Source organism: Zingiber officinale, chromosome 8A (assembly GCF_018446385.1).
Source record: "Zingiber officinale cultivar Zhangliang chromosome 8A, Zo_v1.1, whole genome shotgun sequence".
Lineage (NCBI taxonomy): Eukaryota > Viridiplantae > Streptophyta > Magnoliopsida > Zingiberales > Zingiberaceae > Zingiber > Zingiber officinale.
The window spans coordinates 112812005-112824356 of record NC_056000.1 but is presented as its reverse complement, the minus strand read 5'-3'; positions in this window follow the sequence as shown (position 1 = coordinate 112824356).

Sequence of the window (12352 nt, the reverse complement as noted above, 5' to 3'; positions counted from 1 at the left end):
AGAAAAGAGAGAGAAAATAATAGAGGTTGTTCGCCATGAAGGCACCTCTACCCCCTCTTTTATAATCCTTGGTCTTGGCAAATAAGGAAATTTAAATAAAAACTTCCTTAATTCTTTTACCATGAAAAGGAAAATTTATTTAATTAAAAATAATTTTCTCTTCTCCAATTTATTTGGCCGGCCACTCTTCTCCCCAAAACAAGGAAATTTTTAATTAATTAAAACTTCCTAATTTGTCTCCAGAAATTTATAAAAAATTTCTTCAATAATTTTATCCCTTCATGATTGGTTAATAAAAAGGAAATTTTATAAATTAAAATCTTTCTTTTAGCATGTGGATAAAAAGAAAGTTATCTGTAAAAATTAAAATATCTTTTAATCTACAAATAAGGAAATATATCAAATCTTTTCTTAATCTTTTGTAGAAACTTATAAAAGAGAATATTTAATTTTTAAACTCTCTTTTAAATCATGAACATGGTTTAAAAGTAAAGTTTTCTTAAAATTTAAAATCCACCTTTTCAACAAATAAGGAAAGATTTCGAATTTTAAACTCTCTTTTAAACATGTAGATGATTTACAAATAAAGAATGTTTTTACCAAAAATTAAAACCATCCTTTTAATCTACAAATAAGGAAAGAGATTAATCTCTTCTCTTAATCTTTTGTGGAAAGCTATAAAAGGAAATTTTTTATTTTTAAAACCTTGATATCCACATAAGAAATAATTTTAATAAAAATCCTTTTTAATATTCTAGTGATCGGCCACCTAAGCTTGGGACCCAAGCTTTGGTCGGCCACCAACTTGGCTCATCCACTTGGTCTTGGCCTGCCCTAGCTTGGGTTCCAAGCTAGCTTGGCCGGTCCAATTGGATGGGTAAAAAGGTGGGTATGTGGTGGGTATAAATCTCTATATACAAGAGGCTACGATAGAGACCGAGAGGAGGAATTGATTTTGGTCTCCCGATGAAATTAAGCTTCCCATGTTCGCCCCAAACACACAACTTAATTTCATCAATAATAATTCATTCCACTAAAGAATTATTATTGAACTACCGCACTAATCCCAAATTACATTTTGAGCTCCTTCTTATTATGAGTGTGTTAGTCTCTCTGTGTTTAAGATGTCGAATGCCCACTAATTAAGTGAGTTACTGACAACTCATTTAATTAATATCTTAGTCCAAGAGTAGTACCACTCAACCTTATCGTCATGTCGGACTAAGTCCACCTGCAGGGCTTAACATAACAATCTTTATGAGCTTCTCTTGGGGACATTATCAACCTAAATTATTAGGACACAGTTTCCTTCTATAATCAACAACACACACTATAAGTGATATCATTTTCCAACTTATCGGGCTTATTGATTTATTGAACTAAATCTCACCCATTGATAAATTAAAGAAATAAATATCAAATATATGTGCTTGTTATTATATTAGGATTAAGAGCACACACACTTCCATAATAACTAAGGTCTTTGTCCATTTATAAAGTCAGTATAAAAGAGACTACCTTTAATGGTCCTACTCAATACACTCTAAGTGTACTAGTGTAATTATATAGTTAAGACAAACTAATATCTAATTACACTAAGATCTTCCAATGGTTTGTTCCTTTCCATCTTGATCGTGAGCTACTGTTTATAATTTATAAGGTACTGATAACATGATCCTCTATGTGTGACACCACACACCATGTTATCTACAATATAAATTAATTGAACAACTACATTTATCATAAATGTAGATATTTGACCAATGTTATTTTTATTTCTAGATAAATATTTATACTAAAAGCTTAGGCTTTTAGTATACATCCTAACACCAACCACACCGCATCTCCTCCAACGCCCTTGCTTCGTCGTCAACCAACACAACAAGAAGGAGGTATCTCTTTCTATTCTCTTATCTCGCTACACTCCTCTATTTGAGCTCTTTTTTTCACTCCTGATTATTCTTGTTTTTTTGGCTTTTATTCTCTCTTCTTTGCCTCGATCGGATGTTTTTTTTTGTCGTTTCTTGGAGCTCAAGTGTTTTGTTTGTGGTGGTGAAGAACGCTCTTCTAGAGTTTGCGAGGGTGATCAATTGCAGCAAAAAAAAGGTGAAGCCCTCGCCCCCAGGGCCCCCACCGACCGGACCCACGGTCATCGTGAGGGAGGTAAATCGCAGCACCCGAGCTAGTATGGGACGGACCGGGTGGGATACAGGGATAGGAGATTTATTCCCCCGCTGCCACTGAGTTTGCGAGGGTGATCAAGGCGAGGGAGCAGGTGGTCGCTGGGACTCTGCACCATTTGACGATCGAGGTCATTGATGCGGGAAAGAAGAAGATATACGAGGCCAAGGTGTGGATCAAGCCATGGCTCAACTTCAAGGAGCTTCAGGAGTTCAATCACGCTGGAGACTCATCCTAAGACATCCCCTGCCATAAGCTAGGTAATGTGATGCTACCGAACCTCAAGTTGCTTAAAAGTTTATTTTTATTTTTTTCTATAGGTGAGGTCGTATTGTGCTGTGGCATCTAAACTGTTTGCAAATAAAGTAGGCATCGATTTGTCTACTTCTTAAGATGTGTACTATGTGTGGTGTGAAATTAGGGCTGGTAATGAATGAGCTGTGTTGATACCAGCAAAATCATCCTCGAGATTGTTTATAAATCTTATAATTAGCTTCAATCTAAGATCAAAAATTAATGTTGAATTTTTTTAATTAAAAAAAATGGCTTTAGCAACCTTTTTTATCTACCTTAACTAGATTCAAGCTGGTAGTTCTCTTTAAGCTAAGTCGTAGCTATATCAAATTTTGATATCTTTTAATATTTCAGTGTGTAAATAAATAAATATCTATCAATAAAATATGTTAGTTTATCAGCTTCGTTATAGGTTTTATGTTGGTGAGTAGCTACAAGTGGGGTCATGTGCATGCATTTTATAATGCCCTTGTCACATGGACCAACAACGGCTATAGGTGATATCAATGGAATTATTCTGGTAGAAAGTGGATCTCATTCCGTGTATTAGGGTCAGAAACCATTTGGATTCTAATAACCTATAATCCAACTCATGTGTAATTGTTAGTCTATCTTTAAGAACTAGTGAGGCCTTGTTAATTGGCAGGATGTAGCATCAAATTTATCTCAACAGTTAGTATACTTTGTAACCTTGACCGTTTAACTGAAAACTTTTGCCATTCCTTTCACACATCAAATAATATTGAATGCACAATCTTTGTTAGTATCAAAGAAAGGTTTGTGAATTTAGCCAGAAAATGTTATGGTGATCTCAAATGGCACGTCTTCTTTAGTACTAGGGTTGTGCCTATAGTTGATCAGCGTCTTCTGTTTTTGCAACATACTACGCCCTTTGTATACTGTTGCTCCCTGCTTTACTGAATTCTTTATCAAACCTTCACTTTCCTTGATGGTTGCTTGCCTCCTAATTGAAGGGGAAGCACTGACAAAACTGTTATTTAAGCTATTGTTTGCAGAACGGCCAGAGCTTGTGTTTGGTCTTGAGAAAAGTGAATTTTCCTATCTTGCTGCAGGCTGAATTTGCAATTTCCTATCCTGCAGAGATGATATTATTATTTTTTTCAGTAAATTCTTTGTGGAAGAGTGACATTATATGTTCTTGTATTTATCATATCCCACTATAACTTACCCTTTGCCTTTGTTTTTCTTCCTCGTTTTCCTGCCTCAATAGAATGTACTTTCAAGCATTGCCAATAGAGGGAACTGCATGATTTCAATGATGAATGATAGTGGATGAAATATTGCATATGCCTTAATTTTTGTTATATTATGAGATATGGGTGATGTGCTATTTGAAGGAAAGTAATATCTCCTGCCATGTGTTTCATGTTACTGTCTATACTCAATGTTTCTCACTCTCAGTCCTCTAAAAAAAATTCTAAAACAAATATTTGTCATCATTAATTTATCTTTCCTTGATGACACTTGGTACTTAAATTGACACACCATTAAATACATTCTTCTTTCTTTCATTAGCCTATAGTGGTTCATAGCACTTCAAATAACAATCAAGGCCCATCTCCCAACTATTTGTGGTCATCTACATGGATTTTAGCTTGTCAGTTGGCTCGAAATAAGATTATATCATTAGTAATTTCTTGGTCATTTTTCCTCTATTTATTATGTTAATTTCCTATATCCTCTATCTACCTTTCACACATTTAATTCTATTTGATTGTACTCATCTGACTATAATCTTTTGGTCATCCTTGAACATATTTGTGCTACCTTTATGTGTGTTTCTGACATTCTATTATCTATTGGGATTACGTTACACTTATTTATTTGCTAAGAATAACATGCTTTGTTTTATTTCTAATAGCAACCTTACACACATCTAAATACTCCATCTTAATTACATTTTTTTTGTTCTTTATTATCTGCCTAACATTTTGGGCCATAAAACATGACTAGTCATTCTGTTATCTTATATTTATTTTTATTTGGTAATTTCAGTGAGCATATGGTGAATGCATAAAAGTCCAGAAACACTTTTCTATTTAACCATCTCAATCAGTATTCTATGACTGAGAATTTATTTTCCTCAATCTGTCAGGTTGAGTAATGTAGATCTGAAATTTCTAAGTTTGTCTCAACAATTCAAATTTCAAATTTGTTTTGACTGAACTATCTTTAATTAAAATAATATGAATATCAAATAGGAGATTGTTCATGTTTATCTTGATCCTGAAACACCATTTACCTATTGATCCTAATCTTTGATCAAGAAAAGCACTTATTTAAATGGTACATTCTTTAGGTTGCTCTATTTGATTTATGAATCATGGACATGCTAATTTCTTAATGTTTCTTGTGCATTAATAAAAATAAAAGTACTCACACACCATCATTTGTGAGAAAGGAGGCAAAGGATAATTTACTGCATTTCTTTTGATACTTTTGTAAATTCCTTTTGTATCTGTTTGTCTTCTTGATAAATGACTTGGGAGGTTTCTTTTATGGACTTGGTAGATTTCCTAGTAGAATAAAGATAAACAAGAAAAGAGATAAATTGTCTTGTCTAACCTTATCAACCAAGAAAGTCCTCTTTCTCTCTTGTTCCCATTATCACTAGGAGCTCATCATGGTCCATCTCTCCTTTTTAATTCAAGGTTTAACCTTTATCAGTTACTGGAAATATCATAGGAACTTTTAAACAATGAATATAACTCAAGAGACATACCGAAATGATAAGGTTCATAATTTTTGGGGATATTTTCCAATTGTAGGCATCTATATAGAAAGATGCAGGAAAAGATGTTGCTGCAGGATTTTAGATTAGTGGATCCAGTGCTCGTGGAGTATGTACTATCAAGAAATCAGAATAAAAATTTCATCCAAGAACAGTTGAATAAAAGAGCTTCTTACTTAAGTAGTAGGCTAATTGATACCTCAACTGGCCAATTGGTTGTTGTGCCATGCAATGTTGGGTGAGTAAGAATAACATTATATATCACTCTCACTTGTATATTTTGAGAACTTGCGGGATGCATATATACACTAATTATATTTTTTTTGTGTAATTTTCACTAGATTTTGACTATCATCAATGTTGAGAAGGAGATTAATTTTTTGTTGGATCCTCTTGGTCACCGTATTCATGATCAAGATTGGAAATATGTTGTCAACATGTAAGTTTTTTGGCTTCTTTTCTTATCTTTGTTGAAACATGTATGTATTTTGATGTGTTAATACAATTCCCACGGGTTATATGCATGAAGGGCCTTGAAAATGTATAATGCGGAGGCGGGAAGAAAAGGGAAAAAACAACCAACATGGGTATAGTTGTCAAGGTATGTCCTTTTGATTAGCAACTGTTTCACTATCCTTGAAGGAGTTATTCCAATATTTCTTTTCTAACATAGGCTCCTCAACAACCGGATGCGGAGCAATATGGTTTTTATATCATGCGATATATGAAAGATATTATTGAAAATTTTGGAGTTGACCACAAGGATTCACTTCCAGCAATGGTAATAATACAAATTCATATTTGATTTGATTGATTATGAACTTCTCTTAGCTTTTCCCTCATTAATTCAGAGATCTTGCTGCTGCTATGCTTTTCCTGTGATGTTTGATGTGTTTCTATGTAGTCTTTGAACTTCTCTTATGTGAGATGAACAAGTAGATAGATCCCTTTTAGATATTCGTTACTCCAGTTGTTGCGCTTGGGGTTTATGATCTGATCTTTCATTTGATTTCCTCTAGTTCTACAAAATTTATGTCTGGTTAAAAGAACAGTCTTGAATTTGTCGAGTTTGTTATTAGAAATGATTTCATAAGCCTAACTCGAAGAGGATAAAGTTTGAAATTCGTGTTGACTAGTTAGCATTTTATGCCATGAGATCATGGAGAGATGTCTTGGGACACACTATGTGCAGCCATTATGCTTTAGAAAATGTCATTGTTTTACAGTGGAATGAGATGGTTATGCTGAGTACCCGTCATGGGAAATTCAAGATAACAAGCAGTATTTAATTATATTTTCTTATGTGATGCATTTTTTTCTTTTCTTTTATTATGTTTGTCAAGTGCTTGTATGGAGGTGCTCAGAAAGGACCCCAGTTAAGAGAGTTGGATCGTGGAGCTGATATCATTGTTGCTACACCAGGACGTTTGAATGATATTCTAAATATGAAAAGATTGAACCTCCATCAAGTACTGATTAATTAAATTGTAACTATGAGAAAACTTTGTTGCAATAATTTCTGGTTTGGAATATATTAAGTTTCCAGGAATGATAGATCTATCACTATATGATGTGGTTGAGGTAAATGATGAATGTGTCTCTTTTTAAGCATTCAAATTAGTCATCTTGTTACCTGGTGCTCTTACTACTTTTTCAACTATGATTTTTGGTCTTGGTTTACTAATATATTATTTATGTGTTTTTACAGCTTACAAATCTCAAGTACTCCAGAGTTGAAATTGATGAAGTGCGGTTCGAGTGGGCTGAATGCATGCTAGATTACATTTGAGTAGGAAAGGTATTTGATTTTTGAAAACTTTGGATGATGCATGTAAATTGCGTATATTGTCCCATGTCAATTTCTTTCTAATGGTCATATTCTAGGACTTCTGCAGCATGTATAATTCTTCTGTTTTTGTTCTTTGCTGTAGTTAAGTAGAGCAAATGATACTTTTGCTTGACAGATTAGAACAATGTATGTTTTAACTCAGAAAACTAAGCATTTGAAGGTGAAAAGTGGTGAGATTAGGGAAATGAAAGGCGCAAGAAGAATGGAGCAGTATAGCAAGTTGAACAGATTCTGATTCTCATAATTTAATGTAGCCTCAGCTTGATTTTTGACTCACAATGTTCTACCTTGATGTGTACAATATCTATTAGCTTTTGATGCAAAAAGAATGTTTGTGTATTTTATGGATACTGTTGTAAGAAGAATATTTATGTAATTTGTGAATATTTGTGTATTTTATGGATACTGTTGAATGAAAAATATTTGTGTAATTTGTGAATATTTGTGTATTTTCTTGGATACTGTCGGTTTTTCACTGTTTTGGAAATTGAATTTGTCTCGTTAAAAAATACTGATATTACATCGGTTTTCCACCGCTGCAAAACCGGTGTCATTAACTAATATTAAATCGGTCGTATACCGCTGTCAAAACTGGTGTTATTAACATATAATATTACATCAGTTTTATACCGTTGATGAAACGGTGTCGTTAAGTGATACTACACCGGTTAATAACCTATTCGAAAACAGGTGTCGTTAAGTGATACTACACCGATTTTAACCCGATGTCTAAAATGGCAGACATTTTACATCGCCTTTATAGACATCGGTCGAAAATGTAATAGATAGCGGTGGAAAACTGATGTCTATGAGGGTTTTTGTTGTAGTGAGAGAAGGAGAGGCTGAGAGGGAGATAGCAGTGGAGGGAGGTATGAATGAAGAGTGACTAAAAATGAAGTGTGAGAGGAGGATTTAAAAGGAGAAGTTTTGACACGTGTCAAGAGTTGAAGGGTGGATAATTTAAGGGGAGGGGAGGTTCTGACATGTGTCAAGAGTTGAAGAGTAGGTAATTTAAGGGGAGGGGAGGTTCTGACATGTGTCAAAAGTTGAAGGGTGGATAATTTAAGGGGAGGGGAGGTTCTGACATGTGTCAAGGATTGGAAGATGAGTAATTTAAAGAAAGTGAGGAGTTCTGATATGTGTCAAGAGTTGGAAGTGGAGTAATTTAAAGGGATGAGAGATTTTAACATATGTTAAGGGTTGGAAGGGAGTCATTTAAAGTGATGAGAGATTTTGACATGTGTCAAGGGTTGGAAGGGGGTCATTTAAAGTGATGAAGGATTTTGACATGTGTCAAGAGTTGGAAGGGGAGTAATTTAAATGGAGGGGAGGTTCTAACATATGCCAAACATTGAAGATGGGTAATTTAAAGGGAAGGGGTTGTCTTGACAGGTGTCGATGGTTGGAGAATGACTAATTTAAATGGAGGGAGTGTTTTGACAGGTGTCAATGGTTGGAGGATGTGTAATTTAAAGAGGGTGAAAAATTCTGACATGTGTTATGTGTCAAGGGTTGGAGGGAGGGATGATTTAAAGGGAAAGAAAGTTATGACATGTGTCAAGTTGAATGAGGATAATTTAAGTATCGAATTAGGAAGGTAATTTAAAGGAAGGGAGAGATTTTGACCTATGTTAAAAATTATATAAAATTAAAAATTTTGATAAAAAAATAATAAACAATATTGATTAAAGAAATAAAACTAAATAAATATTAAAATAAATAAATAAAATAATAAATAAAATTAATTAAAAAATAAAACTAAATAAAATTAAAAAAATATATAAGTATTAATGAAAAAATAATAAATAAAATTAATTTAAAAAATAAAACTAAATAAAAATTAAATAAAATTTAAAAATATATATAAGTATTAATGAAAAATAATAAATAAAAATGATTAAAAAAATTAAAACTAAATAAAAATTTAAAAATATATAAGTAAGAATGAAAAAATAATAATAAATAAAATTAATTTTAAAAATAAAACTAAACAAAATAAAATAAAATCAAAGAAAATAGAGGGTAGAACGGTCTTTTGAAGGGGGAAGAAATTTACTTTGACGATATAAACTTCTCAGCAAATGTGTTTTACAGGTCTATTTGACTCAAATTCATGTCAAAATATACCATTTAAATGTCTGGTAAATTAAATAATAAATTGTCATATCAAAAATTGAGGCGTTTGGTTTAAATTTATAAAATTATATTATTAGTATTTGATTCACATTTAGAATGAATATGATTCTAATTGATAATATTTGTTTTTGAATCAATATTAATAATGAGAATCAAATAAATTTTTAATTTTATCTTTATTAGTCAATGGATTAAAAAATATTTTTTTAAATAGCATAAATGTTAAATTATGATAAAGACATTTTAATTTTTTTATATTTTAATTTAATTATATATTCCGTATCTTCTATTATTAATTAATTTATTATTTTTCCTTTTTCTTTTCTAAATGTTTCTAAAAAATAATTATTTATATTTTTTTAAAAAATAACAACTATCACATTAAAAAGGAAAAAAAAAACATTATAGGATGACTGAATCTTAAAAAAAAAACTAAAATATATTATGAGAGTCGTCCAACCACCTGATTACTTGTTTGATTTATGATTACTTAGATAAGGTCAACATATGTTGTCATGAGCCTCTCAACATATGCAATACGTCATCTGTGATTACTTGCTTCAACGGTTCCAAAACGAAATAAATTCAGCACATTAAGTAATATATTCATAATATTACCAAAAACAACATTAGTAATAACGTTATCCATTACCATTTTAAACATAATCTACTTGTTTAACCCAAAATGAGAGTTATCCAAATTGATTGTCTTAATGCAAAATCAACTATGAGACTTAAATAAAATATAAATCTATCCATACAACATCAACCTCAATAGTTGAAGATAACAATTTCAAAATCATGATTTTAATAGACTATAGTTATATTAAAGTAAGCACATATTCACTCACTTCAGCGGAATCTAAACTGAATAACAAGTCAGCATTTAAAGGTGTTGGTGCGGGAAGCATCCGATGATCGAACATGAGTTTTGATAATGGTAAAGGATTCAAAGTTAAGGTGTGTGGTGATCTAACAGTCTGAATGAGATTGCAGGAAAGTCCTAAGTGTACTTAGGCAAAAGCCCTAACTGTGGTTAGACAAAGTGAAAACCCTAGGGGGTGGTAACCCTAGGTCATAGGGGGTGGTAACCCTATGCGGAAAGTCTTGGTGAGTCGAGTGCTTCAGGCAAAAGTCCTAGGGGGGGGACCCTAGGTGGAAAGTCCTAGTGTCGCGAACCAGGTGAAAGACTGGACCACCGGGAAGCGGAAGTCCAGCAGAAAGTCCGGAAGCATCAAGCACCGAGCAAAAGTCCAGTCGATCTGGAGGATCGCACTAGCAACAGGTAAATCTCCTGAGTGGAGTAGGTGAGGACGCGTTCCCCATAGAGGGAACAGTAGGCGTCGGGTCGACCTAGGGTTTCCGGTCGGAAATCTGAAGTTAGACCCAGACAGTCCGCTGACTGTCGATATTTTGATTTAGTATATCTATATTGTTTTGTGCTAACTTTGTTTTGCAGGGTATGTGTTTGGGACTAACACTTTTTGCAGGACCAAAGGAGCACAACTTAGCCTCGGATGAACAGTGTCCGAGGCGCCTTGGATGCAAAGCTGAGTTGTCCACGAAGCAAGCTTGGAGGCGCCTTGAAGGAAGCTCAAGGCGCCTTGGACTGGTGGATGAAGGCGACTTAGAGAGCACAAAAGGCGCCTTGAAGGGATAAGTCACGACCAGTTCAGGCTTGATCCACGCGGGCGACTCGGCTAGTTTAAGGCACCTTGGATGGGCTTTAGGGCGCCTTGAGCACTGTTTAAAAGGGGGTTTCGAGCAGCACCTTTAATAAACGAATTCCAAGCAACCTTTCTTCAACGTGCTGTCAACGAGACGACCCAGAAGTGCTGCGACTACTTCCCGACGACCAGGAGCTCCAAATTTGATATTTCCTAAGTGTCGTTGGTATTTTTAATTACTGCTTTAAATTGTATTTAGCTTGTAATAATTTCGTGCTTATAGTTGTTGCCCACGGAAAGCGATCAAGGATTGCGGGCCTTCGAGTAGGAGTCGCCACAGGCTCCGAACGAAGTAAATACCTTGCGTTTTTTTGTGTGCTTTTAATTTCCGCCGCGTTTATTAACTCAATTGTTTTTACGATTCTGAAATGAACGAAATAGCCACGAGCACTATTCACCACTCCCTCTAGCGTTTTCGATCCAACAATTGGTATCAGAGCAGAGTCGTTTTGAATCGGTGCAACCTCCATTCAAAATAATTTTTCGTGGTATTTTCAGATTTTTCGGAGTCAATTAGAATTTAGCTTTATAGCTATATTCTAATTATTTTCTCGATTCAGTTTTTGCTCGAAGTTGGTGCAACACCACTTGAGTCTGTTTTCTTTTAAATTATTCCCGCACTACTAATCGAAGACTTAGTCTTGGAACAGATCTTCGTTGTTTTTTTGTCATGCAGGATTTCAAATTGCCCATCAAGAGGGTTATAGCACCGTTCGTCCCCTGCTCTTCACCAGAGAAGACTTCGGGTACTGGAAGGGGCGAATGGAGACATTCCTCAAAACCCAGTTCGAGACAAGGATAATCATCAAGTCTGGATTGCAACTACCAATTGACGAAGACGACAAGTCTACACCCTACGAAGACTGGGAGCCAACCCTAATCAAGAAGGTGGAAGCTGATGCAAAAGCGACCTGTACCCTCCAGTGCGGACTGACCAAGGAGGAGCTCAATAGAGTTGGTCCGTTCACATCAGCAAAGGAGCTCTAGGAAAACTGATCGAACTCCACGAGGGAACCTCCGACACGAAAGTAAGTAAACGTGACTTGTTGCTTAATAAATTGTATAACCTAAAAATGTAGGAAGATGAGACGGTTTGTCAACTTCACGCACGGATACAAGACATCCTCACTCCCTCCACGTAATCGGTCAAAAGGTCGAGAATAGGAACATCATAAGGTATGCACTCAACTCTTTTCCTAGGAGTACATTGTGGGCATCAATGGTAGATGCCTACAGAGTCTCCAAAGATTTATCTTTAATTAGATTAGACGAGCTATTTTCAGAATTCGAACTTCATGAGTAGACTAATACACAGCCTTCCGAGAAAGGAATTGCTTTGCTTGCAGGTACCGGTGGAGCTCGCAAATCAAGATCACCATGAAGAACCGAACAGGAGCCGGAAGCAGAAACCGA